The 11,536-nt window shown below is 38.4% G+C and overlaps 1 non-coding gene across 1 annotated transcript; it reads left to right on the top strand.

Annotated features, from left to right (window-relative positions):
• The first annotated feature begins 9,579 nt into the window (after positions 1–9,579).
• Positions 9,580–9,691, top strand: LOC122119490. The gene has a single exon (XR_006149576.1). It is a non-coding gene; the product is annotated as a U6 spliceosomal RNA (small nuclear RNA).
• Positions 9,692–11,536: the final 1,845 nt, after the last annotated feature.

Here is an 11,536-nt window from a genome sequence, read left to right as displayed (position 1 = left end):
AGGGGTTGAGCATAATCATGGTACATTGTATGCCTATGTGGATATATCAAAATGAAAAAATCCACTTATTTAAGTAGGTAATGCTAATAGAATTGAAAAAAGAAAATAAATTTTAAGTTAAGTGTGCATGTTTAAGTCAGAGGGCTTTGCTTCTTCAAAACAGCAATTTAGATATCCAATTTATCTGTCCACATATTGTTGATGGGACATCACAATGTACAGTGCCCTGTGAGTAACAAGTGCTTATGTGCCGCTCAGAGGGAGTTAAACCACTTCATCTGGGTAGTTATGGATAAAAGGTAATGGTTGGAACTGGCTCCAACGTGGTGGGGATGAATGATGCAGCAAAAAATACACACCCTTTTCCCATGAAGCTTTAGGTGCTAACACACTTTTTCTGAATATGGTCTGGGGAGTGCCCCTATACTGCCCATCCAATCAAAAGTGTTTTCTGTGCTTGTGCTCTGAGATGGGGCATCCAATAAGGAAAAATTCCATACTTATGTTCTGAGACTAGGAAACCAATTATGAGACCATATGTCCCTCTTTACGCTGGGGAGTCTGTTTCACTGCTCTGTTTTTGCTTTGAGGTAGAGACTGTTGCACTGCTCTTTTTTCACTTTGGAGAAAAACTGCTTTAAAACCTGTTCTGCTCTCTAATTCTTTAAAGAAAGCAAACCCGAGACATAGACAATACTGTTATTCTGAAGATGTTGAGGGCAGGGAAGCATTGACCTTCAGCTTTGAGACTAGATTTAGATTAGAATTTGATAAGTTAGGTGCTGTGGTTTCAGATTAATCTGAACCAGGCTAATGTCTGCATTTTCTCAATTTTTCAACTAGAATCTCTAAAGTATTAGGACAAAAAGGAAACAAACAAATAAAAAACAACAAGAACCTGATATTAGGCAAGCAAACGCTCCAGAAATTCTCAGATTTCTTCCTTTTTTCTTGTATGAATCTAATAAATGAAAATTAATGCAGCAAACTAGCATGTTTAAGGTGTTAAAGTCTGTAGAATGTGGTTTCTTTTCTTCCTCTTATTCTGAGATAGAAATTGATCTATTCTAAAGCCAGAGGATATGTTTTCTTCACAAGCTAGATCAGGTTCGCTGAATTTTGCTTTCTTAAAATTTGCCTAACTCCTATAAGAGGGAATTGAAGACTGCTAGGCAGGTGGGATTGAGTGTGAGATGTGGGAAGTGTTCTCATGCTCTGCATCTAGAGGGCTAGAAAATATGATGATCTGCTCGCTGCCTCAAGCAATTCAGAAAGTGGCTCGGAGTTTCTAAAACTTACTTCCAAACTTTCACCTTCTCCTTCCCACCAAGAATTCCCCCTCAGGTTTCTTCTTGCCATAGTGTCTTCACAGCTTAGAACTGCTTCACCTCAGAAATGTGGCATCAGAAGTGTGCCCTGTGGTCAGCCAAGCAGCTGGTATCTGACTGATTCATCTATGGCTCTGAAAATGCTGCAGCTCAATCTGTGCTCTGTGCTCAGGGTTCAGTAAGCATGCTTAAGTCCATAGTTACATGCTTTCAGAGAGCAGTCTTTCCTCTTTCTTTAGCGGTAGGAGCACATGTATAATGAAGCAGCCACACATAACTTTTGGTTTCATAACCACTTGCAGAGGCAAGTTGCCAAAGGGAACCAAGGCAATATGCGAATAAGGTGTTTTCACCTGGAAGTTCATAAGCCTCCATTCCAAAAAGGGAGCTGCTTATAATAAATTCTCTCTGGTAATGGACTGTGTAGGAGTTAGAATAATATTTTTCTCTGAAAATGATGGATTGAGGGAAAGCATTGACTAAGCCTAATCATCTTCCCAAAAGCTATATAACGAAAGTATATCCTGTTACTAAAATCATTCCAGGGACTTGAAGAATAGTTTAACTCATAAAGCACAAGCTGAGAAAGAATTTTCTAACAATTTCTGGCCTGGTTGTCCTGGTTTAGTGGATTGCTCTGAAATTGTTAACTCCTTTCAAAATAACCAGCTGAGCTGCAAAAGAGCCAATAGAGCAAGATTGTGAACACAACTTGTGATCAATACCAGAAGTAGTAACTCATTAGGGGTATAACCTGGGCAGACTTCCCACTCAGAGTGGTTGCTTCCTGTCAATAACATGCCCTTTAACAGAAATAAACTTTGCCATGCTAAGTTCCTTTCGACCTGGTGGTCTTTCTTGGGATATTGGGTTACAGTAGGGGAGTATTCCCAACAATGGGGGACTAGTCCAGGATCCATGTTATGCAAGGGGGATGTAGGGAGACCCTCAGGAGGAGACACATCCTGACTTGTTGAGATAGCTCAAGGTTGGGTTAAACACCATCCGTTGTGGTAAAGGATGCAAAGTGTATCAGCAATTTCAGGAAAGGGCCAAGGAAGCACCTCAATAACAAGTAATCTCATACATCAGCCATGAGAGGAAAAATTGGAGTAGAGCATACTACCTGGTTGGTTGGAGATTTTTAGGGGCTGAGTGTGTTTTAGGCACAAAGAGAACTTGAGTCTCGATGTGTGTTTTCATTCCCTGGCCCAAGAATAAAAATGTGGGAGCTGGAGAAATCTTCAGTAACGGGAGAGTTAAATATGAGAAGGGTGCACAAGAAACTTACAATAGGGAGTTTTACATGCATCAAAAACTGAAATCACAAGAGACCTGCTAAAATGGGGAAATAAGAATTCTAGGCCTAAGGAACCTAAGAAAAAAGATCTAAGGACCTGCTTCTGATAATCCATAGGGAGAATGTTGACAAAGGTCTGAGAACACTATTATATAATGGATGATTTTCATTATGGAGCTCCATAATGTGCACGTGTCCAAACAAAAACTTGTTATGAATGAGTGCTTGCATTTGTGTGTTTTAAATCTTAAATCCTGAAAGGGGATCTCACTAAACTCCCTCAGCTGCCCACTTTGACTCTGAAGCCTGGATTGATCCTCCAGCTGATCCAAGGATGTATGGAATTGAACCTTAGTTTCAGAAGCAGACTCTCTGGGTAGACTTAAAATTCAAGTCAAAAACCAGGTGCCAGTGGCTTGCACTACTCAGGATATGAGAATTAGAGTTCAAAGCCAGCCCAGGCAGGAGAGTCCTTGAGACTCTTACCTCCAATTAACCACCAACAGTTAGAAGTGGTGCTGTGGCTCAAGTCGTAGGGCTTTTGCCTTGAACTCTGGGCCTGGGTGCTATCCCTGAGCCCTTCAGCTCAAGTCCTATGACAAAGAAAATAATGCTTTGGTGAAATGGGTTAAATATTCTGCCCACCATTACTCTTAAGATTCTGTGGCACAGAAACCAGAAAAACAAGTGGTCCACTTCCTACTATGATGAATCTCAGATCCTCAAGGGCATGGAGTGCATGATATGTCATTCACACACGGCCTGGGGAAACTTGTAAGACCCTGCTGATGCTGTTCACAAGAGTATGGATCTAAGACAAAAACCCTATCTTCCCAAGCCAACTATACCCCTTGCTTCTCTAGGTACGGGGAGGGGTAATTGGCATTTCAGGGAAACTTATCAAGATGCAGTGGAATCAAAACCTTGAAGAGATGAGCAGTAATCACTAAATATAGTCAGGGGAGATATCTAATGGTATTGTGGAGGACCAGTGTTGTAGACCTTCCTGGCCAACTAGAGTAGAACCGTACTTTGGTTCAATTGGCCATCCCTTTCACCCTAGCATTTCATGCACTTGTCCATTCTCAAACATTTTATACTAGTTAGGAGAGACCCCTTCCCTAGAGGGTCATTCGTATTTCCTAATTATTTAGGTGCTTTTCAGGATCCCCCCTGACAAAGTTTCCAAAAAGTTCAAAGCTTGAAACCAGAAAGCACCTTATGAATCAGTTTTATTCTTATGATTAGTATAAATAAAATATTTTGGGGGTTGGGAATATGGCTTTGTGGAAAATTGTTTTCCAGCATGCATGAAGCCCTGGGTTTTATTCCTCGGAACCACATAAACAGAAAAGGCTGGAAGTGGCACTGTAGTTCAACTGGTAGAGTGCTAGCCTTGAGCAGAAGAAGCTCAGGGAGCTCCAGGACTGGCAAAAATAAAATATAGAGTAGAATAAAATCAAAAGAGGTTTGTTATTTATACTAAAAAATTTTTTAATCCATAAACTAAATGCTCTAGTAGGATGGCATGGGAAAATTAGCTGTAGAAACATTATCTGACAAGGTAAGAGCTTCTGTGGTGATTGGAGACAAAAGTTGCACAAAGAACTTTTTTTGGGGGGAGGGGGGTTCCGGTCGTGGGGCCTAAACTCTGGGCTTGGGCACTGTCCCTCAACCCTTCAGCTCAAGGCTAGCGCTATACCACTTGAGCCACAAGCCACTTCTGGCTTTTATTCTTTTTAGCTTATGTGGTGCTGAGGAATCAAACCCAGGGTCTCAGGCATGCAAGGCACACACTCTACCACTGAACCACCTTCCCAGCCACTGCACAAAGACCTTAGAAGGTTTGAACATTGGCAAGTGAGTTAACTAAAAACTCAGACGAAGAGCTGGGAAGGTGGTTTAGCGGTAGAGAGCTTGCCTTGCATGCATGAACCCCTGGCTTCGATACCTCAGCACCATGTAAGCAGAAAAAGCACTGTGGCTCAAGTGGTAGAAAGCTATCCTCGAGCTGAAGAGCTGAGGGACAGTGTCCAGGCCCAGGCCTCACAACCAGCAAATCCAAGAACAAAGAAAAGAATAAAAGAAAAAAAAATATGGGCACTGGTGGCTCACGCCTGTAATCCTAGCTACTCTGAAGACTAAGATCTGAGGACGGTCATTCAAAGCTAGGCAAGGCAGGTAAATTCTGTGATACTCTTATCAACAAGAAACCACTCAGAAAACTGGAAGTGGTGTTGTGGCTCAAGTGGTAGAGGACTAGCTTTGAGTTGAAGAGCTGAGGGACAGCACCCAGGCAAAGTGTTCAGTTGCAAGACCGACCAAAAAAATAAAATAAATAAAAAGGCAAGCTACACCTAAAGGGTTTCCTACCAAGAGGGATATGATGCAAATTCATTCTTGGAGCAGACACTCTGTGTATGTATTCCAATTTTGAGTCTACCCAGATTCAAATTGAAACTGAATAAGTGAGGTAAATACTGTGGTGATTGTGTCCACAAAAGGACTACTGCTATGACTGTGTGGCAGGGAAGCCACACAAGAGGTCCTATTTGTGCTGTCATGGAGCTCAGACCCCACGTGCATGAAATTCATGATAGGTCAGCAAAATGTGATCTGAGACAACTTGGAACACCTTGTTACTCTTCTCAGAAGCAAGAGTCTATTTCAAAAATCCCTGAAACTGATCAGCTCTATTCTTTCCAGGTCAACTACCTGGGGAAAATTGGACATTTCTGGGAAACTTACCTGGATGTAGTGAAGGCCAACCCTTTGAGATGAGCAGTAAGTTCAAATCATAGCCAGGGGAAATGTCTGGTGGTATTCCAGGAGACTACTATTGGAGATGTTACGGGCCAACTGGAGTGGAATCTGTGCTTTGGTTCCATTGGCCAATCCACACCTGACCATTCTCAAACACCTTAAATTAAGTAAGTAAAGACTTCTTAGTTAGAGGGTCATTCAAACTTCATATTTGCAAAAACAAAGTACATATTTACAAATTTCATATTTACTTAAGAGCCCCTGAAAAGTTCCCAAAGAGCTTAAAGCTAGAAACCAGAAACAGCAGCTTAAATTAATTTTATTCTGTTGATCTCCATAACCTATGATCTTCATAATCGAATTATTCCAATATGTGCTTTTATTTATCAGCAAGATTTGTTTATTGGAAATGCCACCATGTAAAAGTAACTAGAAGCCCCTGGTAGGATTGAATGGGAAAAGTTTGGTCTAAATATAATACTTGATCAGATAAGATGGTGATAAGTGAAATGAACCCCAACATAGGGGCACAAGTGCTTTTTTCATTTCTTGCTATTGTTTCTAACATAGTTATAATGTTCCATGTGATTTTTGTTTCTTTGTATTCTGTCCCCCCACCCACCCAAAACCGCATAACCACTGTTTCCAATGTTTTTATGTTGGTGCCCTCCATCTTGTATATAGAGTTCACTAGATTGAGGAGGAAAAGGGGCAAAGACTTAAAGGGGAATACAGGTTGACCCATTGTAACAATGAGATGCACAAGACACTGTTGAAAAACAAACTTTACAATTTAGGCGGGGGTCGGGGAGAGTGTATGGAGTAGTTTTGGAGCTAGGAGGTTAGGGATGGTAGGGGACATATAAAGGAGGAGGTAACAATGCTTGATAGGAAATGTATGCTTTACCTTGCTCATGTAACTAACCCCTCTGTACAGTATTTTTACAATAAATATATAAAAATAAAAGAATAAATATACTTCAAAGGTAATCTGTGTGGTGGTTGGAGGCCAATGATACAGAAAGACTTACAAGGATTGAATACTGGAAACAAATTACCTAAAAACTGAGATGATGCTGAGTATAATCCTAAATGCTCAGGTGGCTGAATTCTGAGGATCTTTGTTTGAAGCCAACCCAGACAGGAAAGATGAGACTTTTATTTCCAATGAAGGTACAAAAAAAGATACTACTGAAGTTGTGGATAAAGTGGTAGCCTTGAGTAAAACTGCTCTGGCACAATGCCCAGAGCATGAGATCAAACCCAAGACCAATCCCCCAGTCACTTATAAAAAAGGTTGTGTGTCTGCGTGTGGTGGCAGATCCCTTTACTAGTTTGATGACAGAAGGAGCATTTTAACAATGAGTCATGGTGGCAATATTTACCTCTTTAGTAATTGTTTCCTTAGTAATGTGTGCACAGGTGCTTTATCTCTTCTATAACAGGTTTTGTTCAGTGACTGACTGAAAAACTGCCTTAATCAAAACCTTTTTTAAATCAAAATATCTTATTGGATACTGCTGAATAGGAAAGTCAATGATTATTGTTTGGAAGAAAAGAAAGCAAAATCAGATGGGAGAATTGTAGAAGTTAAATCTTGAAGTGCTTGACTGATATAAGCACTGCCCTTGTAAAGGTAGTCAAAACCTTACTAATGCTATTTTAGAGAAGTGCTAGGGGCTAGAGACATGGCACTAGTAGTAGAACACCCAGCTGAGTAAAAGTTGGTTATATTTCATATGGCCAGGTGTTCGGATTTGGTTGATTATTAAAGCTTTTGACTAGTTTGAAAGGGGTCAAAATTTTGATCCATCATGAAAGATGATCCCAAAGCTCAAATTCGTGGGAGCCAGTGGTGGGCTGCCTAGCCAGTGTGCTTATTCAACTTGGACATGCAACAGGATGCCTTCTGCAGGAGTAAACTTTGCCTTGCTGAGATGGTGTTTGTAGGATACCTTAATTGCCCCCGGTATTTCCAACACAGGTCTTCTGTGCCATTCATGAGGCATCCTACACATCCAGCCACCCTGTTGAGCCAACCTCCTGGATGGTCTAAACATGCCATTCCTGGTAGTTGATAATGGAACTAGGTATAAAGTTAATCTGCAACATCAGGAAGAGCTACAAACAGACACACTCAGAAGCAAGCAACTTCATGCATTGGCCTCGCTAGAAAAAAATGAAACTATGTATCCTGCTCTGGTACTTGTGTCTTTGTAGGGATGGTGTATGAGAGAAGTGTCTTAGATTCAGGCTCTTAAATTCTTTCTGTCTAAGAGTCTTGATCTGCAAATTCATTTGTCCAGCTAGGAAGAGTGAAAAGTTGGAAATGGAGTCATCTCTGAGAAAAATCTCTAATAATGGAGTTGAGAAAAGGGAAGAACGAGAAACACAGTCTGAAGGGAAAAGTGTACCAAAAAATCTTACTCCTATTACAGCATGTCTCTGTGATTTAAGAATTCTAAACCTAGGAAGCTCAAGAAAATTGGAGCTAAAAAGCCTCCCTCAGACATTCTTAATATTGTCTTCTTTTAGGGAGAATGTGGGGAAAGCTATGAAAATATGTGTTAAGGCTCATTTTTATTTTTGAGCTCTAATTTTAATGTTCACTTGTTAAACTAAATCCTCTATATGCCTGTCTCTGGGTAAATACTCATCAACATGAAATATAAAGTGATTTTGATAAAAAATAAAAATGACTCAGAAGAAATTATAAATACAAAACAATCGTCACAGAAGCAAACTCTCAGAGATATTTCATGACTTTGACAAGGATAAAGTGGGTGAAATTAGTATAAATTTAGAAGTATGACAATGCACAAAAACATAACAAGATACTCATATATTTCATTATACAACCCAAAGCAGAAAGCAAATGTTGTTTAGATGATTTTTAAAATCCAGTCTCTCAGGTACTGGGAAGGTGGCTCAATGGTAGAGTGCCTGCCTTGCATGCATGAGGCCTTGGGTTTTTTTTCGCAGCATCACATAAGCAGAAAAAGTTGGAAGCGCTGCTGTGGCTCAAGTGGTATCACTAGCCTTGAGCTGAGGGACAGCACCCAGGCCCCAGAGTTCAAGCCCCATGTCCAACAAAATAAAAATAAAAACAAAACAAAACAAAACAAAACAAAGTCTCTCACTTTTCTGGCTTCAACTTTGTAATAACTCTGCTTCAGCCTAGATGTAATATTTTAGGTGTGGACATGTATCAACACTCCTGAATCAGACTCTACTTGATCATTTTTTAAATACATATTTTGTTCTTAATTTCCCTCTTTATAAATTCACATGCACCTATAAAAAATGGTGTGGCCATCCCAATACCCTTCTCAAAGTCCCTCCTAATGACAACTTACAAAAAGTTGTATTATATTACAAGAAAAACAATGCTACAAATAAAGAAAACCAATAATTAAATAATAATGATTAATAAAATAAAAAACAAAACAATTATCATTTTTTCAGTTTTTGAAGTGTACTACAAATTAGATTTTATTATTGTCATATTTCTTTACATTTAACACTGGCTAAGATTATGACGTTCAACAAGAATTTTATAGGCTATGAGTAGTGTTTAAATCACCCACTAAGATTACCATTTATAGTTCATCTCATAATTTGTATATGGCTTATATCATCATTTGTTCCTCACTAACATATAAAGTAAGGAAGGCCTACAGTTTTAACAGAAACTGTGTAGTTAACATAGTAAACTCTTTATTCTGCTCCTTTACACAAAGACTTTGCAACTTCTCATTAGTAAGGTTTCAATAAACTCTGAAATGTACATACTTAGTAGTAGTTATGTGCTACCATAAATCTTAAATACTTTATAGAAAAGTATTATGACCTGCCAAACAGTCCCAGTTTTGGCATATATAGTCAAATTCCCAAAATTAAATATATTTAAAACATTAAATATTTTAACAAACCTTAACACTTGCTGCAGTGTTCATTATGACAGGTCCCTTGTAGAGAATAATTGAATTCCTCCTCCTACACATCTCTTGAACAACAAATATCTGGAATTATTTTGTTTTTGACATGTCAATCTTGATTTTTTCTTAAATGTGTACTTATGTAAGAAGTACATGGTTCTAAAATTTCATGACAATTCTTTTAAACTTCGTTTTGTTGTATTGTCTAGTTTAAGAAAATCAATTACAATTTATATATAAAAAATGTTCTTTGCTCAATTCAGCATCACATACACTAACATTGGAATGATACAGAGAAGATTAGCTGGCCCCTGTGCAAGGATGACAGGCAAATTTCTGAAGCATTCCATCGCCCAATTTGTTAGGAAATGGAAAGACTTGGAAAAAAATTATTAAGTGAAGTAAGCCAAGTCCAAAGAAACATAGGTCCCATGGTTTCTCTAATTTTCAATAACTAATATATGTCTGGGATAAGCAGAAAAGGTCAAAAGTTATGTGTATATGACCAGATAAGATTGTGTTAAGGGAAATGAACCCCAAGTTAGGGACACAAGTGGTTTTTTTTTTCTTGCTATTTTTTCTTACATACTTATGACGTGCAGTGTGTTTTTTTTTTGTTTCTTTATATGTTCCTCCCCCATGCTATAACACCTGTTTTCACTGTATTTGAAGTTGGTGTGCCTACATCTTGTTTATACTCTCCTCTAATTTTTTGAGAGGAAGGACAAAAACACCCAAAATGCTTAACTAGGGATACAGGTTGACCCATGTAACAATGAGATGCACAATACACTATGTTGTAAAGTGAACTTTATAATTGAGGCCGGGAAATGGAGGGGGTTAATGGACTTGTGGAGGTGGGAGGGAAGGGATGGTAGGGGAACAATAAAGGAGGAGGTAACAATGCTTGTTAGGAAATGTACTCATTACCTTGCTCATGTAATTGTTACCCCTCTGAACAATATTTTTACAATAAAAATGTATAAAAATGTTCTGAGATGGAAGAGTTTATTTCCTTTATTTTACTCATATAATTTCGTTAGCAAAGAAATTCATGCAAAACTCCGATATGAAGGTAATTTGAATAAATATGTTTGTGAACACACGCATGTGCTTAAGCACTTGCATGTGTGTTGGCGTGCTCAGAGTTTGAAATCAGGGCTTCAAGTCTTGCAAGACCTTTTCTCTCTAGATTGGTGTGCTACTAAATGAGCTACATCTCCATTCTTGGCCCTTTGCTAGTTCATTAAAATTTTTGAAAAATAATCTCATGAATTTCATTTGCACCGATTGGGTTTCAACTGTTATCCACAGATCTCAGGTTCCTGAGTAGGTATCCCAAGTAGTTAGGATTACAGGTCTGACAAACCAGCAAAGACTTTCAGAATAACGTTAAAAGTAGAAGAAGATTTACTTCAGAGGGGCATGTTTTAGCATCTCCAATTTTAAAGCATTTTGGAGTGATTATTTATGATTTTTTAAATTTTTGGTTACTTATAAGAAAGTAGATGATAATATTTAAAAGTTTTAGTACTTTTTAAAAAGGATACTGGAATTGTGGGACAGAAGAAATTTGCTTCTCTTTGGACCTCAATGTATAAGCTCAGCTCTGAGCATGATAACCCAATGTCACCAACACAATCTGTGTTGAAGACAAATGTGACAGAAAACAATCACCATGGGCAATATGAATATTGAATTGAGAGTGTCATAGAATGGAGAGATTTTATCTACCTTTTGTGTATTGCTGAAAGACTTTTGGAAACTTTGACTCATTTCCTTCCTCACTGTGTGTGTCTTTAGGTCATGCACTTACTGCCTTTAATTACAATTCTTCCCAACACTAAAATGGTAATAACATTAGCATTATAGCAAATGTTATCTTAACAATTAAGGGAATAAAACTTGTGAAATACTTAACATAAACTTCTAGGAATGAGCTTTGAGTTTAGCCAGCATTCTTTTTAAAATACTAAATAGAATGTGATAAGTAGTACAGAAACCATTACATGTAGTTAGCAACCAGAAGTAATATCTATTGATCATGCTCTGCTTCCAAGGAAGCCAGGTGGATAACTTCTCTTGCTGTAAATCAAACTGGTTATCTTATGTCTTGATAGTGTAAAAATATCAGGGACAGAATGATGAAAGAATGTTGTAGACTGAGATGAAATCCATATGAAAATGTGCAAAACAGATAAAACATA

This window comes from Dipodomys spectabilis, unplaced genomic scaffold (genome assembly GCF_019054845.1).
Source record: "Dipodomys spectabilis isolate Male_0828 unplaced genomic scaffold, ASM1905484v1 ptg000170l, whole genome shotgun sequence".
NCBI classification, from domain to species: Eukaryota; Metazoa; Chordata; class Mammalia; order Rodentia; family Heteromyidae; genus Dipodomys; species Dipodomys spectabilis.
Note: the sequence above shows the minus strand (reverse complement) of the source record. Positions and strands in the feature narration are given on the sequence as shown.